The following is a 23721-nucleotide window of genomic DNA, read 5'->3' on the forward strand; positions in this document are numbered from 1 at the left end:
GAACAACAGCCCTGTAAAAGAAAACTATCCAATTTAGCTGACTGACACGTTGAGTGCCGCCTGTGTTTATACTACCGCCAATGAAGTGAATTACTGTTTAAACACCACAGCAGGGTTACAGCAGGTTAGCGGCACTGTATCCAAGCGGCCCATAACACAGTGTGATGTGATACCACACGGGGAGGGGGAGGAGGAGGAGCGAGACGTTCTCAAACCACCCCCGCACTCCCACTCCCACATCTGAGAAGTGAAACACGGAGAGGGCCACTCAAAAAGTAGGTTATGTTGTTGCGTTCTAGTTCATGAGAATGCTGATGTTCCTCGGGTCCTTAGAGACATTTTGTTCAAGGCCATGTTAAGATATCAGTCTGCAGTCCGACGGAACAGATAGCGCCGATGTTGGAGGCATGATGTACTGGCAAAGCACACTGACCTTATGTTTAAATAAAGATGGAATTATCTTGAAGAGAAGGAAAGTCTATTTTAGTCATTCTATTCATGGAGTGCTGCTTCCTGTTGTATGCAACATTTGTAGGACTTTTCCCTCAAAAGGTAATATTTTGTCAGCATCAAGAAAATAAAATGGATTTGTCTTTTTGATAAACTAATCCCCCAGCATTAACAGAATAAATCAGGTTTGGATCCTAATTTGTCATCATTCTGAACCCCATGGGAAAAGCCATAAATGTATCAGTATTAGTTGGAGAATGGGTACTCTCAAGTGTTTAACTGTACACATCATTTGTAGCATCACAGCATGTAGCATTCATCAGTAGACAAACTTTAAACCACATAAAAAACAGCCTAGATGTAATGATGTTTTTTTCCCACCACATAAAATGCTGCTTTCAAAGAATATTTCCTGCATGAATAATGGCAAACTTTCAGAACTAATCCTACACAGGTAACTTATGAAACTGTGCTGTAAATGACTGATGCTCTTCCTCACACTTTCCTGTCACCCCTTCACACGTTCAAGCCGTTTCACTGTTGCGTTCAAGGGCACCTCTGTTGCATTCATGTTGTTCTTTTTCCCCACTTGGTCACTGAGCTCAGGCCAGTCGTAAATCTAGAGCTCACTGGCAGATATATTCTTTTAACTCTGGGATGTTGGAGCAAAGCCAGAAGTGCGCTAATGATTTGTTTAGAGATGCTGACTAAAAGGTTGTGTGGCTACTCCTTATTTAATTCTTCATTTTACTGAAAGGCCATTTTTATTGACCCGCTTTTGTTAATAGGACATCAGTTATATGACTGGGATGGGGATCAAATTACGGCCAATTGCATGTTTGAATTTACTATTCAAGGGTATTGGTACAAGGTTGTTTGCTTGGCGCTGTCACTTTACATATTTTCAGACTAAATGCTGATTCAGGACTGCAAATCTGATCAATATGTGGACATTTTGTTTTGTATGTTGATACAAATGATTGTGATGGGTGCTTATTGTGTGGATGTGTAAATTCCTTGACCCATTTGTAAAATGTGTATCCTTGAAATTTATCAGTGGACTTATACAATTTGTACAGTTCTCATTAAAAATAAATAATGTGGTGACCATTTTCTTTTCCTTCTCAAGTTTCAACTAAACTTTACATTTCCAGTAGACAATATTTAGGGGAACATAACCTTATCAATCCTTTCACCAGAGTAAATGTTTTAACTGATTAAGTTAAGTTTAGGATGATAGAATAAGTTGGAGGCGGTAGTAACCTATTAGTAAATCACATCTACTTTATTTATATAGCAGATTTAAAAAACAGAAACAGCCAAACACAAACACAAACAAACACAAAACAATATAAAAGAGCAATATACAGCCTATAAGTGCTATATCTGATCTCACTGTAGTCTCAAAACAACAAAAAAACAGTCAAGTCAAATAGGATTGACAGATATGAGGCCTATATCTGTCAAAAGGCTCACATTCATACTGTATATCTAAATCCTGGTCAAGAGTTTGGATCAAAACAAGACAATGTGTCCAAATGTAGGCTACTTTGGCCCTGACCCTTATGTAGGCCTATTTGTGACGCAATCTGACCTACATGCGCCGTCGGAGCTCTGACTCACATCCCCACCAATGCGCCGCTCGACATGTTGACAAATATATTAAAAATAGTATTGTAATACTTATGAGTAGTGTTGTACTTACGTGATGTGGCGCGTGCGTGCGTGCGTGCGCGCGCGCGCGCGCGCGCGCGCGCTCCGCGCGGCCGCGCCGTGGCGGAGCCTGCGTCTTTAAGGGTGGTGTCAGCGCAGGCGGAGGAGGAGGAGGAGTGTGGCGGTCTCCACTCACTTCTCCACAGCGAGGGGACTCCGACAATAAACAATCCCCTCTGACTGCACGCTCTCCCGGCTCGCACACGGCAGACGCATCCTTTTTCAGACAACCACACGGTTTTTTAGGACTAAACGATTTGTTGTTTTTTTCATACACTGACCCGCCATTTTCCCAGAGTGTCACGGCAGATGCGACGCGTTTCTATGGGATTTGCCTGTGCCGAACACTAACGATGCGCCTCTCCGGCTGACCGAGTGCGTGCGCGGCGGACAAACGCAGGTAAAGCAACCGCACCGACACAAGCGCACGTTCTCAGAAACACCGGCGGCGGGTTTAGGACGCGTGGGTTTCGGGTTCGCGGTGTCGAGGGGGTTGAGTCTGGTGAACGGCGACGGGGCCGTTGGGAGTGTTGTTTGTGCGACGCGAGCCCCGGGGATAGCGCATATGGACCGCGCCGAAAAACGGGGGCTGCGTAACGAAGTGGACCCGGGGCTCGGTGCGGTGACACGGGCGTCGGTTCGAGCGTCGGTCCCCCCGGGTCTCCGCAGCTCCACAGCGCCACGAATAACTCGTAACAAAGACGTACAGAGAACTAGAACACGCAGCGCAAAGTAGATTACTGGACGTGTTTTATTTAGACGCCGATTCCCCCCGGTGGCTTTGAGCTCACGGTAGCGCCACTGTCACGCTGTGTTTGTGGGTGATCGGTGCTGCTTTTTCCAGGTTCATTCATGGCCTCAGCAGATCGCACCGTCCCCATGACACGTAGCCTCGTCTTTACCCCTGCCCAGCATCGTCTGGAGACTCTCAGTCCAAATGGCTCGTACGCACACTCGTTATACTGGGTCAAGCCGCACACACTGTGATATTTTTGGTACGAAGCACTTTTAGCAGCACTAAAGACGAGCACTTCACAGTTGTAGTGTTATGTAAAGCAGTATTACAGTATTAGCAAAGGCCTGGCACAGTATGCTCAGTTTGCCTCACAATACAACATGTGAGGCACTGCAATGGCAAAAAAAAACAAAAAACATGTTGATTCATCTGCTGTTTATAGATGACTAACAGCTTAAAAAATATGCTCAAGTTGAGTGTACGTGATTGTAATATATTGTGTGTTACCTATGATTGTAACCTATTTAAAACCTTCTTTCCTCCCCCTCTGTATCAGTTTGGTGTGTGAACAACCATACACTCATCTCCTTATTGCCTGTCACATCACTTGTGGTTTTTGAGTCAGATATGTTCCCTATGAAACTCGCTGACATTTCTCCGTGAGCCTTTTTGAGTGGCCCTTTGTGTGATTCCGCCACTGTCTTACTCACTATAGTTCACTGGTCTCCGGGTTCGTTTAGATGCAAAGGTCAAAGTATAGAGAGTTGGCTGGAAGACGAGTAACGTTCAACCTTTTTTAATGGGGTCAAATCCAGAGCTTTTAAGGACAGATAAAAACCTGTTTGCCCTGTCTATTGTTGCTTAAACTTTCCTAAATTCGACTTCCTGCGCTGTCTGTGTCTTGGGAGGGGGGGGCTGCTGCCTTTTTAGCCTCGCCTTTGTTGAGTATTTAAGCTGCTTAATTATTTGACCTGAACTTACACGGCATGTTCAAGGTAGTTCACACACACTGTCCTCTGTTGCCAAAGATAACTAAACACGGCACATTTTTAGCTCAACTTCAGCGTTCGTTTAAGATGCATTGGTCTATATACTGTTAGTCAAAGCATTCTGGCACCAGGGCGTCTATCCGGGGAGCTGCGTTACTGTTGAGTGAAAGGCACTAGCCTGCGACAGGACCAAGGGGAACATTCAAATAGCCCCATGCAAATGATGTTAAGGCTGGCCTCTACAGTCACAAGGTTGGACTCTGCACTTGACTCCCTGATCCACTCTGACTTGTCTTTCATAACAACAACTGTTGTCCCAAGTGACCTGTTGGGTCGAACGCTGGCGGATTACCTTGCAGTCTTATTATACAGTAGGGTTAACAAGATGAATTTGTGATCATATACCTATGGGGAATGTATTCTATAGCTCTTCATTATTGGCAGTATACAGCTAAATATAACCATATGGGGTAGGAGTGGGCGATATAGCGATAAAAAGTAGAGTAGTGAGATGGTGATATTTTCATGAGATCCTTTTGTTGTGAATGAGTGTTTTTCTATTTAATGCAACTTAATAAGAATGAGTTAGTGGCAGGTGTTTTTAACCGATCACAGGAAGTGTAAACTCTCAGAAGCAGATAATGGATCATTTAAAGTTAATTAAAAAAATCTAAATTGTGATCTTGGCTCTAAAAAAGCCCTAATATGGTGACACGTGTTCTTATTTGAAATTGTTCGTGTACACCTGGCTTTTTAAGTTAGAGTGTCATCTGGAGGTTTGCCTCTGTCACTTTTCACATCTCAATTTGTACATCGATAATATTAAGACAAAAAATAGCTCTTGAAAATGTTGTTAAATTGGTGCAAATTGCTTAGTGTAGCAGTTTATTGTTTTTGTATTATTTTGTTGCCTTGTGCCTTTTACATTTTTCATGACTAAACAATACACCCCAGTTTTATTCTGCGTTTATCCCATTATTGATCTTCTACGGTGAAATTATTTGGACCTGTATTCAGTTCATTTAACCAGTACGTGGTCTCGATGTCTCTGTACCTACAGCTCCACAGTACACAACCGTCCACTTATCTCAACTAACAGCCTCGCTCACTGCTTCCACTGTTCCAGCGTCAAAACCTACTGTTTGTCAATCTGTCACTCACTGTAGCTACAGACCGAATTGAGGGTGGCACCAGACTTTCTGATCGCTTCAGATAGTTGGCACAAAAACAAACTAATGTGCAATCTACCAGAACGAGTGTCATGCATTTACTGCAGAGGTTTTGATTTATTATAGACCTGGGTGCTGCCCAGAACTTGTGTTGTTGGCTGCCGAACATTGTTCAAGGGCACTTTGACAGTAGATGGAGGAATAGAAGTGCATTTCTCATCTACTTAGAGGCCCGCACTCTGTCAGGTCTGCTAGGGATTCAAACCAGAGACCTTTGCCACCAGCACATTTCTCTAATTGTCCTGGCTCTATATAATCTCTGTGTGCAGCATGAAGCCAAATCATTTCATTTTTTATTGTTTGTTGATTCTACAGATGCTCTAATAAGTCAGAACAGCGTCTGGCCACAGGGCAGTGTTGTCACAGATTAATGTTACAAACTACAGGGTAAAGAAGTAATTACTTAGAGATACAACCTTCTTCTAAAATATTTTATTTGCAATCAGATCTCTACTGTTATAATGCCTGAACATGTATATTTTTTGTGATCTGATAAAATATGCCACAATGGAGCATTCTTGGCTGTACAGGTACCCTACGAACAGGCCACATTTAAACAATCCTTTCTTGACTATGTTTGCTAGATCCACACCCAAATCTGCTGGTCTCTAAATTATCATATTAATGTTTAAACACCTGACAAGCTAGAACAGAGGTAACACATGTTGTTTTCTTTATTTCTCACATCTATTCTGAATTGTATTGCATGTGCCTTTTGTACCAGTATGTTAAGTTAAAGAAAAGGCTTTGAATACATTTTGTGTGTAATAAGCATCCCATAAAGCCAGGCTACTGTACACATGGACCCAAACCACTTAACAAGATTGTGTTCGATGCATTTGCTCCTTCAACACTGCTAACAATGGCTGCTCATTTGAAGAGCCAGTACATTACCCCTCTTTAGGTTCAAACTCATATATCCCAGACCACATTATCTGGCATGAACGTCAATGACAAACCAGGTTGTATTATTTGGCAAAATGGATTTAATATTGGCTAGAATCTATTTCCTCTCCCTGTAAATCTTAAAACATGCTTTGATACTGTGAGGCTTGCTTTCTGGAGGTAGATGATGGTGTGGGCAATGGACAGTTTAGGAGTATTCCCCGTGTGCTCTGGAGATAGGCTCGGTAAGTGCTCCTCGGTAATGGCTGCGCACTATCTCGCTCAGAGACAATCACTCGGGCTCCTGTTGGTGCCTCTGTCGCCAACAGAAGGCAACCAAAGTCATTTGGGGTTCATTCTGATGACAAAGCAGGAACCGCTAAATGCGTCTTTACAACCATCGCTCCTGGGGGCTGGCGGGGGGATGACGAAACGCCGGCAACCCCTTGAGACGGATACTGGCCGGAGCTCATCTGTTGAATGGAACGACCGGCCCTCCCATCTACTCCTCCGCCTCACCTCCAGCCCTCCGCCTCCTGAACACGCCTGCTCGCTTCACCTTGGCCTTGGCCGCGATGACAGGGGCCCTCAATTATCCACCGCCGATTGATCGCTGCTGATTGCAATTGCTGTGAATTATTCAGACTTTACGGAAAATTGCACCACAAAATGGGAGGGAAACAGACTGTGTTGCAGGACAAGTAAATAGCCCACACTACACTTCTTGTAGCCTAAGAAGACTAATCGTGTAATATTTGTTTACAGATGATATTCTGTCACGGCACATATTGTATTTGCTTTGCTGTTACGGCACCCAAGGAAAATACTGCAAGTTAATAGAGGATTACCACTACACTTTAAGGCACAGTAATTTTTGGAGATGGCTTGTCACTTTTATGATTCCATGGAAGTAAAAAGTTAAAGCTGGGGTACCTGATTTTAACTCTACAAAACTAGACGCAGGTATTAAAATTAGTCCGATTTGTTCCTCGCTCACAAACCCTTTGGCGCTTTGTTCAAATTCACATGCATTCATTTTAAGACGCACACATGGCCTTGGAACAGCTTTTTTCAGATGAAGAAGTGAAACTGGATTGGTCTACTGAAGTAAAGTCAATCGGAGTTCATCTTTCGGCCACGTCTTCCTGTTTGACGAGAAATGCTATGCTTTATTATTAACCACAGACGAAGCACGATGGTGTAATTTTGTCACAAAGTGCTGATTTTACAAGATACTCTTTTGGTGGTAAACACAAAAAAATTTACTCGTTTACCCCCCCAAAAAAGTCAGATCCCCCAGCTTTAAAACCATACTTTGGAAAATTCTTCATGGAGATACAGTAGATAGATTTTATGCCATACTGTGGAATATTATACCTAAAGGAACAACATTTCCATGGAAACGAGCAGGTGGAGGTTTGTGGAGGTGTAATCCTGCACAGTAAGGGTGTTTTTTCTACATCCAGTTTAAGTGCAGTAAAAACATTCAAAGGGAAAAACATTTTATTTTGAGTGTATTTTTTTTGGTTAAAAAGTTACATTCTGGGACTTCTGTTTTCTGTAAATCCATTGACAATTTTTTTTTTTTTTTTTTAAGGTCAACCAATTTATTAGGAATAAATTATAATCTGCTCGAACTAGATATGTATATTTTATCCTACAGTCTTGTACACAAACACCAGTATTCACGTTGTGACGCTGACTTGCTGATCTGAGTGAAACTGACTACTATTGTGGCCAGTCCACTATGGCACTCTCTCCTTCCCTCCTTTCCTTTCCTTTCCTTCTCGCCTCTCCATCCCTCTTTCTCTGCCCCCAGGCCTCCAAGGTGCAGCTGACACCGATGTGGTTAGAGCCATGCCAGGACGCTGCATCTGTACACAGGGCTTGGTTTTTCCTCCTCGATGCCACAAACGGGCCAGTGTCAGGGGCGTGACCGAGTGGAGCGAGGAGCCTTTTCGTAGACAACCTTGTTTTAAGTACAACAATGCTGATAGCTTTGCAGGGAATTGTTTAACAGATACGGCGCTTGAATATAATTAGGCCTATGATAATGCAGACCTTCAATCCAAGGATCAGGGATTTGTAGGGGCTTACAATGTCTCACAGACGGGCTCCCGACAAGACTAGACCGCATCACTTGCTCTATTTACTTGCCGTTGTATAAAAAGCCCAAGGGTTGAAGGTGACAACAGTGAGTCACAAAGTCATAAGTAGGGCAACTTTATTAGATAAGCAAAAGTGTTTCTGAGATATGTCAAACTAGAATATCAAGTGTATAAATGGCTGAAAAAGAAGGAAAAAGTTAGTGATATTTCTGAACTTCCATTGTTCATGTTTTGTGCGATACTTGAACCTCAGCCAAGAGAATTACAGGCCCATTTTCTCACATTGCAGATGAATTACCTTTTTAATATCATCTGGATGTATTGTTGGGATACATTAATCGCTGGATATATTTTTTATATTTTCCAACTTTACAGTTCTTACACACTTGGGGCTTCCATAATGTCGTAAAGTGCTCCATTATACAAAACTGAAATTATGAAAGGATTTACAGTTGACCAAAACCTTGTACAGTAAAAGTCTAAGATCGCCCCAGGGTTGAAGGCTAGAACATTGAGTCACAAAGTCAAGAGTGGTGTGAGGTGGTTTGTTTTTGCATCTTATTTTAACCAGGTTATGTGGTGGGGCGAGCGAGGTGCTGGGAGGAGAGAAGCAGGGGCCCTAAGTGAAAATGCCACTCATTCCTGAAGAGTCCCTGGTCTCGTCAAGGTTAGCCGCTTGTCTTTGTAAGTTGAGGGATTGATGCATGAGCCTGTCTGGCGCTGAATTCAAAGTCCAAGGCTGTCACAAGCCGCAGCAGTGCCCCCCACTACCTCTCCGCTCTCTTTGCAGGCTTGCACAGTCCTCTGTCCTTCCCAACTTCTTAGCGGCCCGTCCTTTTGGGAACCTTGTGCAGCACCAGGCAAGGACACAGTGTCTAGTGCAATGTGGAGCGGGGGGTGGCTTTATGTAACGCACGGCTTTAAACATGGTTGTATGACTTTCCTGACATGGAGCAGTGGCGCAGCAGAGCCACGCACATGCCCCCCCCCCCCCCCCCCCTCTTTCACCACTTCCCCAACCCCTCCCACCTCTACACACACCCGCCCCATAGCCATCCTTGCAACTTAATTATATCTTTCTCTTTTAAAAGCTTTCGTTTGAAATTAAATTTTCCCAGGCAATTAACTAAAGAGGAGTTTTCAGAATTTATGAATGAATGATGGATATATTGCACAGGATGACAGCAGGAGGAAGGAGCAGCGAGGAGGGGTAGGTTAGAGGAGCCGGGTGATGCGTACACTACTGTACTATGCTCACAGGGGTCCCAGAGGGGGCATTTTCGACAAGGTTGAAGTTCAGTGCGGAAATCTTGTGTTTTTAAACTTTGAACCTGCTGCACAAACAACAAACTTGAGATTTCAGCGTTCACCATGGTGTTGTCAATACGATTTTTTTGTGTAATCTGGAGCACACTAACATATCCTACTGTCACTGTTTAAAAAAAAGCACAAGTCGGGGTTTCCCCTGTTTTCCATTCACATGTTAAGTTGGAAATTACCCTGTGAAAGATGCTGTCGACACAGCCCAAATCCTCCTTTGGTTTCTGCTGTCATTTTTTAACTTTTTGGCCCCTGGTGACGAGCTGAACAGTTGCCGGGCAACAAGGGACCTGTGCTGGTGGCCATGAGAGTCAAAGCAGTGAGCTCTGATGCAGGAATGTCACCCAGTGCCATCACCATGCCACAGCTGTTGGCTGGTGTTTTGAAGTAGTTTGTTGTATATAGTACCACATTTCCTGTGTAAACTTGTCATGGCTGTGACCTTTCATCTACTTCCTCCTTTATCTTTAATTGAATATACTAGTGAATCAGTGACCCTTCAGATAATATTTTCACTCAAATTAGTGGCGTGTGCCTAAATTATGATATGAAAGGCAAGCTACATCAGGGCACAGAAAGTGAGGACATTTGGCATAACCTCCGACTGCCTCTTTCACTTAAAGTGCTCTGTAAATGTCTGAAATATGCTGTCCTTTTGTGAACCTCCAGCCCACTTGTAAATCCATTAGCGAGGTGCTGTTATTCATCGCATCCTCACCAAAGCCCTCGGTAAATAGACTGAAACAGTGCAGCGCGGAAGTGCGGCTCTCTGCTATCTGTGTTCGAAGGCTCTGGGTATTGGAGAGGCCATTTCAGAGAAGGAGGAGGGTGGAGAGTACAGGCCTGATGACTAGAGGCACCCATATGACCTATTACTTAGGGAGAATGGACTGGTGACCAGAAGATTGCTGGCTCATACTCCACTCACCCACTGCCCTTCAGCAAAGGCAATTAACCTGGATTCCTCCAGTAAATATCCAGCTGCAGAAATGGGGAGAGATGTGCAAGAGCGATAATGGTGTAAGTGACTTTGAATAAAAGTGTCCACTAAGCAGCGAGACTAATACAGCTAATAGAAACATGGCTTATGTTTTCAACTTATCAAGGACTTGAAGATGGCTGAACATGCCCATTTAGCCACTTTTCCATCCTCCCTTTTTACTGGTTTTCTATATGCAGCCATGGTCTTCATATCACATTAAATTAAAAGTGATTGATTGAAGTTAAGCTTTGGGCGTTTCACTGAAGCCAGATCAGCACAAAAATGGGCCAAAAGAACATGGTGCATTAGAAGTGAAGAACACAAGTTATAATTTGTAACTTTTGCTGACACTGAATCAATATCTGGATGAACTTATTCAGTTGTTCCTTGATAAAGAGGAGCTGACGGCCAATAGAGCAGCTGAAACATGCTGTGGTTATTAGGTGACCTATTTTGCATGTTTAAATGTTTTTAAAATATGTTTCGGACACGCTAGAAAAAACAGATCATTGTGCGTTATTGCATTTGAACTAATGTGACCTTGTTTCTTTTTATATACAGCTACATATAGTGAAACTAGTACTGCTGAAACATCCTAAAACTGAACCATTGTTAAATCATCATGTTGAAAGTGCTTGGATTTGAGGCCACACTTAACATTGCCCTCGCAACAGTAGTGGTTCCATTGATCAGCATGGAACGCGACTGTGACAGGATTGTTGCCCTGCCCTGGCAGCCTCCCTTCAACTCGTCTTTCCTCTGGCATTAGGGCGCTGGGGCCTGACCTTGACCTGATTGCTGAGGAGGCTTTTTAAGTAACTCTCCAGAAGCAGATCCAATCATGTGACACCCTTCACCCGGCCTCCCCCTCCCTCTGTCCCCTCTGCTCTGACCTTGTATGTCTGCCACACTCGCAGGCAGTCAAGAACGTCAAGGCTTTAGGGGCTAGGCATTCAGTTGGCTAATCACCCCCAAGGTCAAACGGGGTCGGGGGCGAGTCACACAGACCGATCCTTGTCCTGAGACCTTATCTCGAATTGGGAATGGAAGGGGGGCATGACAAATGGGGCAGGTTTAGTCATCCGCCGAGTTCTGGATCTGTGATACCAGCGTGTGTCAGGGTGAGGTCGGGTGGTGGGGTCCGAGCTGATTCATGGACAATTTAAGTTGTTGCAGCTGCCCCCCTGCTTAGTGGCTCACTTCAGCACTGCCATGAATGCTTGTGTATCATTCTACTCACATGTTTAGGTTTGTGCCCCCCGGATGTGTTTACCATATGGCCGAGGAAATCATGATAGCAAGTCTCACCATCACCCTTTAAGCCATTGCAAAATTGACCTCAAATCTGCCTTTTTCTTGCTTCAATTTTGGTCCAGCATAGATTGAAAGTGAAATTGCATTCATTTAGAATTGTGTCGGAGTCAGACAATTTCCTGCGCCAACATAAATGACAATAGTTTATTTCTGATCTGATCATTAGTTAATCCCACAGGCCCTATGTTATGAGCAGACTGTTTTTAACCTGAAATCTGATCTGCCCGCTGCATGTCAGCATGATGGACTGTTAACAAAGGGGCTTTTTAAAGGGGGATTAGTTGGACCCATAAACATATTTATTATTTTAATGCAACTGTCACATAAAAGAAGCCACGCAATTCTGGGGGATTTAGTTTAACGTGCTCCAGTTTAGATTTAAGGCTTGTTTACAGGTTGGAGACATTGTTGAAAGTTTCTCCATTGTAAATGTACTTTTAGATGGGCTGGGCCTTGTGGGAGTCAGTTTTTTGTATTTTTAGGTTGTTCCCTTGGGCCTAGAGATATGACACAAAATGTCTTCTCGCTGGATGAAGCTAAAAGTGATCACCTGTGACGATTTAACATTTACAATCAGATTGAACAGTTGGATAACGGCTGGAATCTGTTAGTAGTTTCCTTTTTTCGTAATCGCACAAACTCAAAGGTCAAAGCTAAAAAGAAACTATAAGGAAAATAAACACAAAATATTCAGATATTTTTATATATATGATATAATCCCCCACGCACGTGTTGCTGTTATTTTTTTTAATTTTTTTAGGACAAGTCTTAAAAGGTCATAACACACACAAAAAACCTTGTGTAACATTTTTTTCTTTTTTTACCCACACACCTCGGGTTAGCACAGCAGCCTTGTGTAACCGTGTTTACATGACCGGTGTTGGCACACGCACCACCAGACAAGTGCATGTTATCCAGGGCCTCTCTCGCACTAAGCCACCTTCCCTTCCATTCTGGCTTGACCTTGTTGCTTAAATGACCTACATCCACCCGCTCGAACTGGAACTCCCAACTCCGATCACATACTGGGAACCGACACCCAATGCCACCTCCATATTTTATACAAGCCAATTTTCTGTCCCATCTTATTTATTCCTCTTTTCTCAGGTAGAAAGTGGAGCAGAGGGGGAGCGAGCGAGCAGCATGTTTGTGTGCACTGGGTCACCGTTAGCGCCGCAGCTAAGCACCAGGCCGGTGAGAGTTTAGCAGCAGGTCAGGCCTCCTCAGGTTTTTCCAGAGCACAGTGTCAAACAGGGGCTGATGCAAATGAGTCCACACGCAAACACATGTAGTGGGGAGCATCTGTCACTGTGGCCAAGTGGTGCCATGGTGCTAACACGGGGTCGCTAATCTACCACCAACTTGTTATGTGAGGGAGAACTACTTTTTGTGTTGTTTTTTTCATGTATGTGGTCACGGATTTAACTGTGTAACTATAACTAAAACTGACCGGAGTAAAAAAAAAAAAAAAAAAAGGTCATTGGCTCATTGGTCATAGGGATGTAGGTTTATCTATAATCGGGGTTATTCAGGTCACAATAACGTTAAAAACTAATAATCATGACAATTTTAGAAGTAAAAATAAGTAATTTCCCTTCAATCTGTACTTCAAAAAAGTACAACTAAATATAAAGTGCTCTTTATGTGGATGTTTATATCACAGTAACTTCACGTTAATCGTAACACTAAAAATCAATATTGTGACATCCCTTGTCTTGATTTAAATAGATGGAAGCTATAATACTGGCTATATTTATGCTCATTTTCATTTAAGTGAACCTAACACAAAACCCAAATAATGTCTGTGTGTCATTGCAATGTTTATTTTGTCCAAACAAATTGAAGCAGGAAAGACTACTTTTATGGGCATGGTATCATCGTTGCGTCACATAATGTGACTGTAAATAAGAACTTCAAGTGTAGTTTGAAAACTTCCAGTATTTGTCACAAAGTTCATCAGATTTGACCAACCTTTAAAAATGATAGAACACTGAGTAGAGCAAACATGAACAGTGTGTAAATGTAGTAATTAGCCTAAATGTCTTAGACCAAGCTAAACCAAGGTTGCTAAGCAACGCTGAGGCAGCCGAGTGAGGGAACAGTGGTGATGTTTGGGCAAATACATTAATATTTAAAACGGCAGTCGGATGATATATATATATATATAGATAGATAGATAGATAGATAGATAGATAGATAGATAGATAGATAGATAGATAGATAGATAGATAGATAGATAGATAGATAGATAGATAGATAGATAGATAGATAGATAGATAGATAGATAGATAGATAGATAGATAGATAGATAGATAGATAGATAGATAGATAGATAGATAGATAGATAGATAGATAGATAGATAGATAGATAGATAGATAGATAGATAGATAGATAGATAGATAGATAGATAGATAGATAGATATCCTCCATCCATATAGGACCGGATTACAGGGAGGATGTATGAGCCAGCTTAATTGAAGTAAGGGTTTGCATGCCAGTCTCCCTGCGTGATCTCTGATACATCATGGGCTAACCCACTCACAGTCATGCTAGCAGGCATTAGGGCCGCTCACACTCCAGTGTCTCTCCAAGCCTACACACGCTTCCCGTTTCTCCCACTGCGTGACATGTCATACCTTCTGAAGGTGTTAAATGGCCACAAAGAGCAGGGCTGTGTTCGAATGAGGCCAGGGGTCTCCTTTTAGTATTTAAGGTAGAAGCCACAGAGATGTGGAACAGTGAAGTGATGAGGACTACTGTGCGCGTGTGTGTGCGTGTGCCATCAGGAGCAGTTGTACTAAGGCGTGGGAGGATTTATGATAAAAGTACAGCTGATAAAAGCTCTGAAGAAAACAGGGCTGCAATATTAAGAGGGCGCGCTGGAGTCAAGATCATGCTAAGTAATGGCTGGGATGAAATTAATCCATGTCAAGATCAGGACCTTTGCAACAAACATGCAACAATATACTAAGTAGGGAGTTGAAGTCAAATACACTCACGTGCCATATTGTGATCCAAATGCTTGTTGAATTAAAACCTTTTTTGTTTTACTCGTCCATACTCGCGGCCTTACTACGCATCACTTACCATAACAACTTGTGGTGACTTTTCTCTAGGTGCTAACATCTGAATTCTGTATTTCTTTTCTTGGGTTAGGTGTTGGGCTTAACCTTTTTCCCCCAGTTCCAAGAGGTTGTGCTGATACTACAACTGTCAACAGACTACCGGTCACTAATTGGACAGAGCTGTGACCAAGCTCACACTCCTAATAGAGCTTTTTATATCCAAACTGCTCAGATAATCATTTACCCTATATAATATATTCATTTTTAATTATCAACCAAATAATCTTCGTCTGAAATAAATAATTCAGTAAAGTATTCTGTTACCATGTAGTGTCATAGCTGTAGTGACCCGGGTACACAGCCCTTTTGTTTACTTTCTTCAGTTTAGCAAATGTGATTCCACCAACAGTATTGCATTTTGCACAGGTTGAATCTATTGTCAATGAAGTCTACTGTGGAAAACCGGCCAGGCTGCGGGCAAGCTCGTAATGCCAAGTAGGTACGTACTAGTGGAGAAGTCAACAAGACACGTTTCAAATGCAATACCTTAGTACTACTAGCGCCGTGAAGATTTCTTTCTTCCTTTGTTTCTTGTTCTGTCTCTCTTGATCACGCTCTGCAGAACTCCTTACACGATCTCAGGGAGAGGAAGAGAGAGAAAAAAAAAGTGGGTCAGGGTGACCTATTTTTTCCCACAGTTCATGGCGGCAAAGGGTGGCGGTGTTATCGTCAGTTAGACTGGAGCAGGGCCTGATGGGGAGGCAGGGCCCTGTCGCCAAACGCAGCCACTCAGAACTGGGTCAACAGCAGAGGCTACGTCTTGTAAACGGCTTGTCATACTGGGGAGAAAAGCTGCAAATGAACCATAGATTATACGCCCCAAGCTGGGCAGCGAGGTTCCTCCTCACTCCCCAGCGCCACACTTCAAAAACACCAGCCTGTACGTACATATAAGGCTGGAGCCGCTCTGTGCCGTCACCGCAACACCACCTCCCTTAAGTCCCGCTCTTCCCCTCTCAGTCTGTGGTAATAGCGTTTGATTACTGCAGTCAGACCTGACAAGCTCAAAGCCTGAGCCGTGCACTCTTTTAAGTAAAGGATCCTTTCACATTTCTGTCTCTCACACACACTCGAGCGTTTTCTAAATATAGAGTGCTTTCTCCCAGATTTGCTCGACTTTATTCAGGTCAGGTTATTTACTGTACCAAGTTCAACTGTGGTTTAGAAATGAGCAGTACAGATGCTTATTCAGCTGCAATGACCTCTTTGCATTTTGTTTGTGCCAAAACCAGACATGTGAAGATATCCTTTTCTGTCCATGCACTCTGCAATATCAGAACTGAATGTCCTTAAGGTTAGTTTTACTCATCTATAGAATTTGTAGACGTTCTGGCATGAACAGAATAACTAAATAAATAAACTCTAACAAAAGTGTTACATGAAAATACAATCTGATTTCCAAAGACCTGTGCAGCTTTGCTCTGCCAATTGTGTGATCTCTCATCTATTCGGTTTATTTCAATTATTTATGGTTATATACTATGTGTTCTTCTTCACGCATCGTATGCTTTTTATCCTCCTGTCCTCCCTCTCCCTAGCCACTTCCCTTGTCATCTTTTATCTTACAATCTTCCATTTCTTCCAGTCATGCATGTAGTAAAGTAGCAGACTTCAGTGTTCCGTATTGACTTGCCTTGCATGTTTCTCTCCCTTTGCCCACAGACGAAGCAGATTAGACACACGTTTGTTTATCCGACATGAATAATTGTTGCGAACCCTAAGACCTTTGAACTCTTGATCCCGATTTTTCAGTCTTCAGTTGCAGTGCACAGGTGAAACTGAGCACACCATTTTTTTTAGTGTGTGCTCCTCCGCCACATGGGTTGGGATGTGCGTCTGGGGGTGAACTAGGGGGGAAGGATGCTGTAGTAGTCATATTAATATTTCATATTTTCAATCTGGACACAGACCTTTGGATGTGAACACTTTTGTATGTGAACAAATTAGCTGCTTTTAAAAGAGACATATTCTGAAAGATCATGGCATGCCTTCCCCTCATCATCTCACTCAACGTTGCATTTATATATTTGATTCTCCCGCAAAGAAGACCTCGTTGCTCTGGAAATGTTTGATTTCCCCTCTGCTCAATTTTGTTTTCAGATTTTATTTTTGCCTTTTGCTTTTAGTATTCAGCCATATGGGTACCAAAAAATCCCTGTTCGCTTCCGTGCACTTTTTGTGATTATGGTTGCGGTTGAACCAGTTTCTTTTATGAATTCCACTTTTACTAAATGGACTTTAGATCAACATTGTTATTATAACTCTATAGCAGACAAAAGCATAATAAGTCTCTTTAACATTGACATCCCTAATTGGGCTGAATCTGCTAATAATAATCATATTGGTTTCAGTGTGTTAAAACAGCCTTATTAGCCAAGGTGTCACACTAACAAACAGAACATTATAGCCTGAGGTGAGGCTGAACATGGTGGGAGATTGGACACGCACAGACACACTCAAACACACACACAAAGGGGGGCAGCGCCTTGACTCACTGCAGACCTGCACATGTTATTCTTAGCCCCGGAACTTGGTGTCTCTGAGCCAAAAGCCCCTTACTGCTAATTGAGGAGCGGTTTGTGGCTCGTGTGGCTTTCAATGTGTCTCTGGCTGTCCCCCAGTGCGTCTCTGCCTGTCCCTCAGTGCGTCTCTGCCTGTCCCCCAGTGCGTCTCTGCCTGTCCCCCAGTGCGTCTCTGCCTGTCCCCCAGTGCGTCTCTGCCTGTCCCCCAGTGCGTCTCTGCCTGTCCCTCAGTGCGTCTGCCTGTCCCCCAGTGCGTCTCTGCCTGTCCCCCAGTGCGTCTCTGCCTGTCCCCCAGTGCGTCTCTGCCTGTCCCCCAGTGCGTCTCTGCCTGTCCCTCAGTGCGTCTCTGCCTGTCCCCCAGTGCGTCTCTGCCTGTCCCCCAGTGCGTCTCTGCCTGTCCCTCAGTGCGTCTGCCTGTCCCTCAGTGCGTCTCTGCCTGTCCCTCAGTGCGTCTCTGCCTGTCCCTCAGTGCGTCTCTGCCTGTCCCTCAGTGCGTCTCTGCCTGTCCCTCAGTGCGTCTGCCTGTCCCTCAGTGCGTCTCTGCCTGTCCCCCAGTGCGTCTCTGCCTGTCCCCCAGTGCGTCTCTGCCTGTCCCTCAGTGCGTCTCTGCGCGTCTTGTGTGCGTCTCTGCCTGTCCCTTTGTGTGCGTCTCTGCCTGTCCCCCAGTGCGTCTCTGCCTGTCCCCCAGTGTTTCTCTGCCTGTCCCCCAGTGCGTCTCTGCCTGTCCCTGTGTCTCTGTGTCTGTGTGTGTGAAGCTGAGCAATGCCGGGCACAGACCAGTTCTAACCAGTCCTGCACCACTCAAGCCAACAGCATGTTTTCTTTTTTCCTTTCTTTCTCTGCGCAAAGATGGGGAGCCACCACAGTGCTGCCTTTAACAGATGGTTTCCAGCAGGCCGGCGCATGACATGTGATAACATTACAGTTTTGAAAGGTCAGGCATGAAGGGAAGCCGTGGGAGGGCGAGGCCACTCTGCGTCCAAACTGTCTGCTCCAGGCAGCACGCCTCCAAGTGCAGTTACGGGGCTCTTAGCTCAGCCAGGTCTTTAAAAGGGACCAGTGTCCTTGTTGCTGCAGATATGTACCACATATAATCTATGTACTGACACTAGGGCTGCAAGAGTAATCACAATAAATCAAAATCACAATTTGAATGGACAAAATATCCTAACCTGGTAATTTAGATCTGCACAAATGTTTTGAAATACAGTACATGTTTTAAACTTTACTTAGTTTGCCATTTCATGAGCCTTTTTCAATCTTTTTTCAATTCTCCTGAACTCATTTAAAATGTGAACTTTGAACATAATCCTGTTATTAAAACAATCACACATTTTATATATTTTCCCAAATTGTGCAGCCCTAATTGACACATTTTTTAATTTATACAATCATACACACTTTAGCATTACAAGTTTAAACAAGTGCCACTTTTATATATTTTAATTACCTGTACAATATGAATGGTTTGTTGTAATTGTATACATGAATTAAAACAGCATAAAAACTCACACAATATTTAACAGTAATAAGTACTTTATTTAAATTGGTTCCGGGAATGTGAACTCTATAAACTCTCTTTAAGCCTGAAAAGAAATGCTCTTTTATTTCATTCACCAGTATCTGAACAGTACACACCACTTTTAAGACAGAAATGCAAATATTGACGGTATTACTTGAACCACAGTGGTCTGGTTCAGCAGAAGGGAGGGGGCTGTATAATATTTGTACTGAGATAAACGCTCTCTGTCCTGTTACTGTGGCACTAACACACATGGACAGTGCCCCGGCCTGCAGACTTTGGACTGTGGACTGTGTTTACTGTGGAGAAACAGAGGTCTGGATGGGGACAGAGCAGGTCATCATCAGCCTGTCAAAACACTGCTCCTCCAAGTCCCGCCCACTCACTCAGCCCCGGGCCCTGATTGGCTGCTGTGGCTGCTTTTATCCTTGGAAAGAGGCTTGTTAGTGTTTGTTCTGAAGCTACAGGTCAGTGTGTGCCAGTGGCTCAGGGCAAACCAGGGAGGGAAAACAGTCTGGTATTTCCTCACTCATAAACACCTCCTCTGGACTGAGGAGCTGAGGTGTATTCCACAGAGGAGCCCTCTTCTTTATGGCTCCTAGTGCTCCTCCAAGAAGCTTTCCTGAAATGACACAAGAGAGGAGGTGGAGGTTTAAAAATAAATGTGCACAAGCATGGTCAGACATTTTGAAATTCTGTTTCTATCGGAGTCTGATAGAGAGGTTAAAGATACAGCATTCTGATAAATCTCTTCCCACCAGGCTAACAGATAAGGAGTGGCGTCGATTGAATAAAAGAGCTGAGGAGGAGAGGGAGGGCTGCAGAGGATATGCGGGGGTAGTGGGGGGCTGAGATGTCTATCAGGCCGCATGAAGGCTTTGTTTTTGTCTTGCAGATCCAGTTCAAGGGCGCCCGCAGGCGAGGCAGCTCTTGCTATTGCTGTGCCAACGCTGGTGCTCAAGGTCATATGAGCCAGCCCTGTGACATTAAAGAGGAAGAGGAAGGGGGGGCGAGGTTGGCAGAACATCGCACACATGAACATACAAACATGTGGAGTTGGGTTGCACCAGTGAAAAGTAGCCGTACTTCTTTCCAGGCTGTGACTTTCTGCTCGTGTAGTGGATTTTGTGAGGGCAAGAGCTTTTTAAGGGCAGTAATGAGAGTGTCTTATTCTCTCCGCACAGAGCCAAGAGATGCTTGGCTAACTGCTTTGTAGTTGCCAGCTACACATACACTACAGGCTGTACTGTGTGTGTGAAAGAGAGAGCGATGGAAGAGAGGAGTTACTTTGATAAAGCTCTGAAGAGGGAGGTAGAGAAGAGGAAAAAAAGGTCTTAAAGTTATTTAAAGGGACAGTGAACCGATGGCTGCCTCCAAATGTGCTTGAGTTGAGGGTTGAGGCTGAAGGGTTTTCAGCTCCAGTGAATGTCACCTTTTTCACCAATCAGTCTTCACTAGACTGTACCCAGTGTAGTTTAGAGAGTGTGGAGGGGGTGGCAGCAGGTAGCTCCTGCCAGCTATAATAGACAGTTCTGCATTCTTTCACATTTTACTCTCCATTTATTAAATGGATACATGCATTTATTCATGTCCATACATTACAGTACGAAGATAAAACTTGTCACGCTTATGATATCCATTCACTTTTGTGCAGATTCAAACTTCTACTTTATTCACAGACACTTTAATCGCATAAAGAGATGGTTCTTTTTATATTATAATACTGGCTTTACTTTTATATAGTGTGTTCTGTCTATTATTGTATGAAGTTACCGTAGAAATGTCTTTTATAAAAAATAAATAACACAAAATCCCCACTCAATATTGCTTAGTCGAGACCTGAAATGACTTGTTAAAGGTTATTAATTGGCAGTACACTGGCTCTGTAAGACAAGGGACTATAAATTGAATGTTCTTCACTAGCTACTGCTTTAACTACCTTGCAGTGATGTGACGACCGCCCATTTCATCAAACCGAAAGGTCAAGTGATATAATAAATACATGAGCTAAAGTGGCGCCTGTAAATGTCAGGCAGCTTCCCTCCGAGCGCACACTGGAGTCCTGTGTGTACAATAGACACGGCCCACTTGTCCGTTCCACTTTTGTTGACGCTGTACTCATGTTGTGTCCATTGGTCAATCGGGTGTCGTCTTGCAGTGCCTGTTACGTTGTGGTTGCGTGGTGAGGACAAATGTCTTGTCACACGGCTGTACTGATCAGGATTCACTGGGAGAGACTCGGCTGAGAAAGGACTCGAAGAAATGCCACCTCTATTCTATAACCCTCAACTTTGACTTTATTTCTAAGCAATGCATTACTATGAATATTTTATGCGTTTTTGTTTTAAGACTAGCAAGGAAGTTTTATGATTGCCCACTTGAGTGCTGAAAGAGTCCTCCTCTATGCTTTTCACACCATTTTACATCCCTCTCCTTTACAGTGAATTGTAAAAGTGCTACAAGGTGAAAGTACCCGGGATCTGGAGGCAGATAAGGCTGTGTTTTCTGGAACAGAACTAATAGCTCCCCTATCATCTAAATTTCCTCCTAGATGTAAAAGTACAAGCAGACATTGTTTGACTCTAAAGTCAGTCTTGTGGGCCGCTAATGGAGTAGCTTCAGGCTATGCATCAATATGACATCACAGATTACAATCAGTAGACTTTGGGTGCACTTTAGGTACTTTCAGCGCCACGAGGAGGCAAACGCAAGCCAAAAACCACTGACTCATTAGAATAACAATCCTTTAGATGGGTGGGGCCCATATGGATGCAGTCATAAGGAGAAATGACACATTCTCGTGAAATGTCATTTTTAAATACCACTCAATTAATTTTAGTTGAATTCATTTGGAGGTTACTAAACAACATCAGGTGTGTATTTTTGCTTTATTCATTTGGTAAACTAAAGGCACAAATTACAAAACCTACTCCAATTGTATTTATTTATTTTTCCAGGCAATAACAGAAAGTAAAGTGTGAATACACATTTAGGCAGTTTGAATGTTGAACTCAGAAGCTATGTTTTAAATAAAGATATGTGATACCGGTTAATAATGTTGTTGTTGTTGTTGTTTTATGGCGGTTGGCATCCTAGTGTTGCATTACCGCCAGACTTTATTCCTCAGACTTTGTCGTAGTCACCGCCAGACTTTATTCTTGTTGTTGTTGTTGTTTTATGGCGGTTGGCATCCGAGTGTTGCATTACCGCCAGACTTTATTCCTTAGACTGTTGTTGTTATTGTTTTATGGCAGTCGACAGCCGAGTGTCGCATTACCGCCAGACTTTATTCCCCAGACTTTGTCGTAGTCCTGTTGTTGTTGTTGTTGTTGTTGTTGTTGTTGTTGTTGTTGTTTTATGGCGGTTGGCATCCAATTGTTGCATTACCGCCAGACTTTATTCCTCAGACTTTTCGTAGTCCTCAGACTGTTGTTGTGACTGTTGTTGTCCGTAAAAGTACTCCTCCCATTGCTTTGGCGTACAAAGCCCATGAGGTCATGATGTGTTTTTGTGACTAGAATAGTTGTTGTGTCAGAGGCATCCAATTGTTGCATTACCGCCAGACTTTATTCCTCAGACTTTTCGTAGTCCTCAGACTGTCGTAGTCCGTAAAAGTACTCCTTCCATTGCTTTGGTGTTACAAAGCCCATGAGGTCATGATATGTCTTTGTGACTAGAATAGTTGTTGTTGTTTCAGACAACAACCGGCTTTATTCCAGGGAGACCTGTTGTATAGTCAAGAGATATACACCTTTTTTTTGCAGTGATGGGAAGAATACTTTGAAACTCTATTATGTTTCAGAATTCGGAATCCCTGCATTGAAATGTTTTTTGTGACATATTATGTTACATCATAATATAGTATAAACACACAACATACACCAAAGCAATGGAAGGAGTTCTTTTACGGACTACGACAGAGTCTGAGGACTACGAAAAGTCTGAGGAATAAAGTCTGGCGGTAATGCAACACTCGGATGCCAACCGCCATAAAACAACAACAACAACGACAACGACAACGACAACAACGTTTGTTATGCATTAATTCATCAGTAACTGGAAGAGGAAAAATCATACTTACACTCACCAAGAGGCAAGTGGTTTATTTTTTTTCTTATTGATCAATTTGAAGCCTAAATTGCATGAACGAGTACTGCCATGTATTCTTTTGATATTAGGACTGTAACAATATTCTGAATACAACCAAAGGAAAGAGTAACTACAACAATACAATTACTCAAAATTTGTATTCTAAATACCGTACTTTTCAGGCTATACAGCTCTCCAACAAAATGTAACAAAATAAAATAAAAAGATATCGTAACCATACCTGTCACCTGCCCACTTTGTAACATAAGATATTTACACACGCCGGTTGTCTTTTGAACCCGGGGTCTCGGCAGTCCGCTGCGGGGCGGGTCTAATTTTGAATCTTGACAAATGGAAAACACATCACAACTGTCCCTACTGTCCTTGATGACTCTGTGTGAGCTGAGTCTTCACATCAGATTAATCTGCTCCTGAGCTTGTGCTTAGCCATTGAGTGTTACATTGTAAAATTGAGACATTTAGACACAAATATTTTCAATAACAGTGATGCTTTGGTCAGGATTGGCCTAGAATGTTTCTTTTCAATGCGGCAGGTTCTAAACTACCAACCGCTTCACGTGTGTCTTTGTGTTTCGCCACGTCTAGATTCACTTCCTCATTAGACTAATGTCTCAGTGAATTTGAGTCTGATTGCAATAAAACACACATCATTTTGAAGCTTAAAATTAAGTGACCACTGTCCACTGACTTCTTCTTCTATAGTGTGTCAAATGCT

At 43.1% G+C, this 23721-nt stretch overlaps 1 protein-coding gene across 1 annotated transcript in view; it reads left to right on the forward strand.

Annotated features, from left to right (window-relative positions):
- Positions 1–2270: 2270 nt before the first annotated feature.
- nrip1b (nuclear receptor interacting protein 1b) overlaps positions 2271–23721 on the forward strand; it is a 37631-nt gene continuing 16180 nt past the window's right edge. The window contains exon 1 of the mRNA XM_072446741.1: positions 2271–2563. The gene's annotated coding sequence lies outside the window, so the exon portion shown is untranslated. The remainder of the gene's footprint in view (positions 2564–23721) is intronic.

This window comes from Eucyclogobius newberryi, unplaced genomic scaffold (genome assembly GCF_026437365.1).
Source record: "Eucyclogobius newberryi isolate DKJ021-1_F unplaced genomic scaffold, fEucNew1.0.hap1 SCAF_15, whole genome shotgun sequence".
NCBI lineage: Eukaryota > Metazoa > Chordata > Actinopteri > Gobiiformes > Gobiidae > Eucyclogobius > Eucyclogobius newberryi.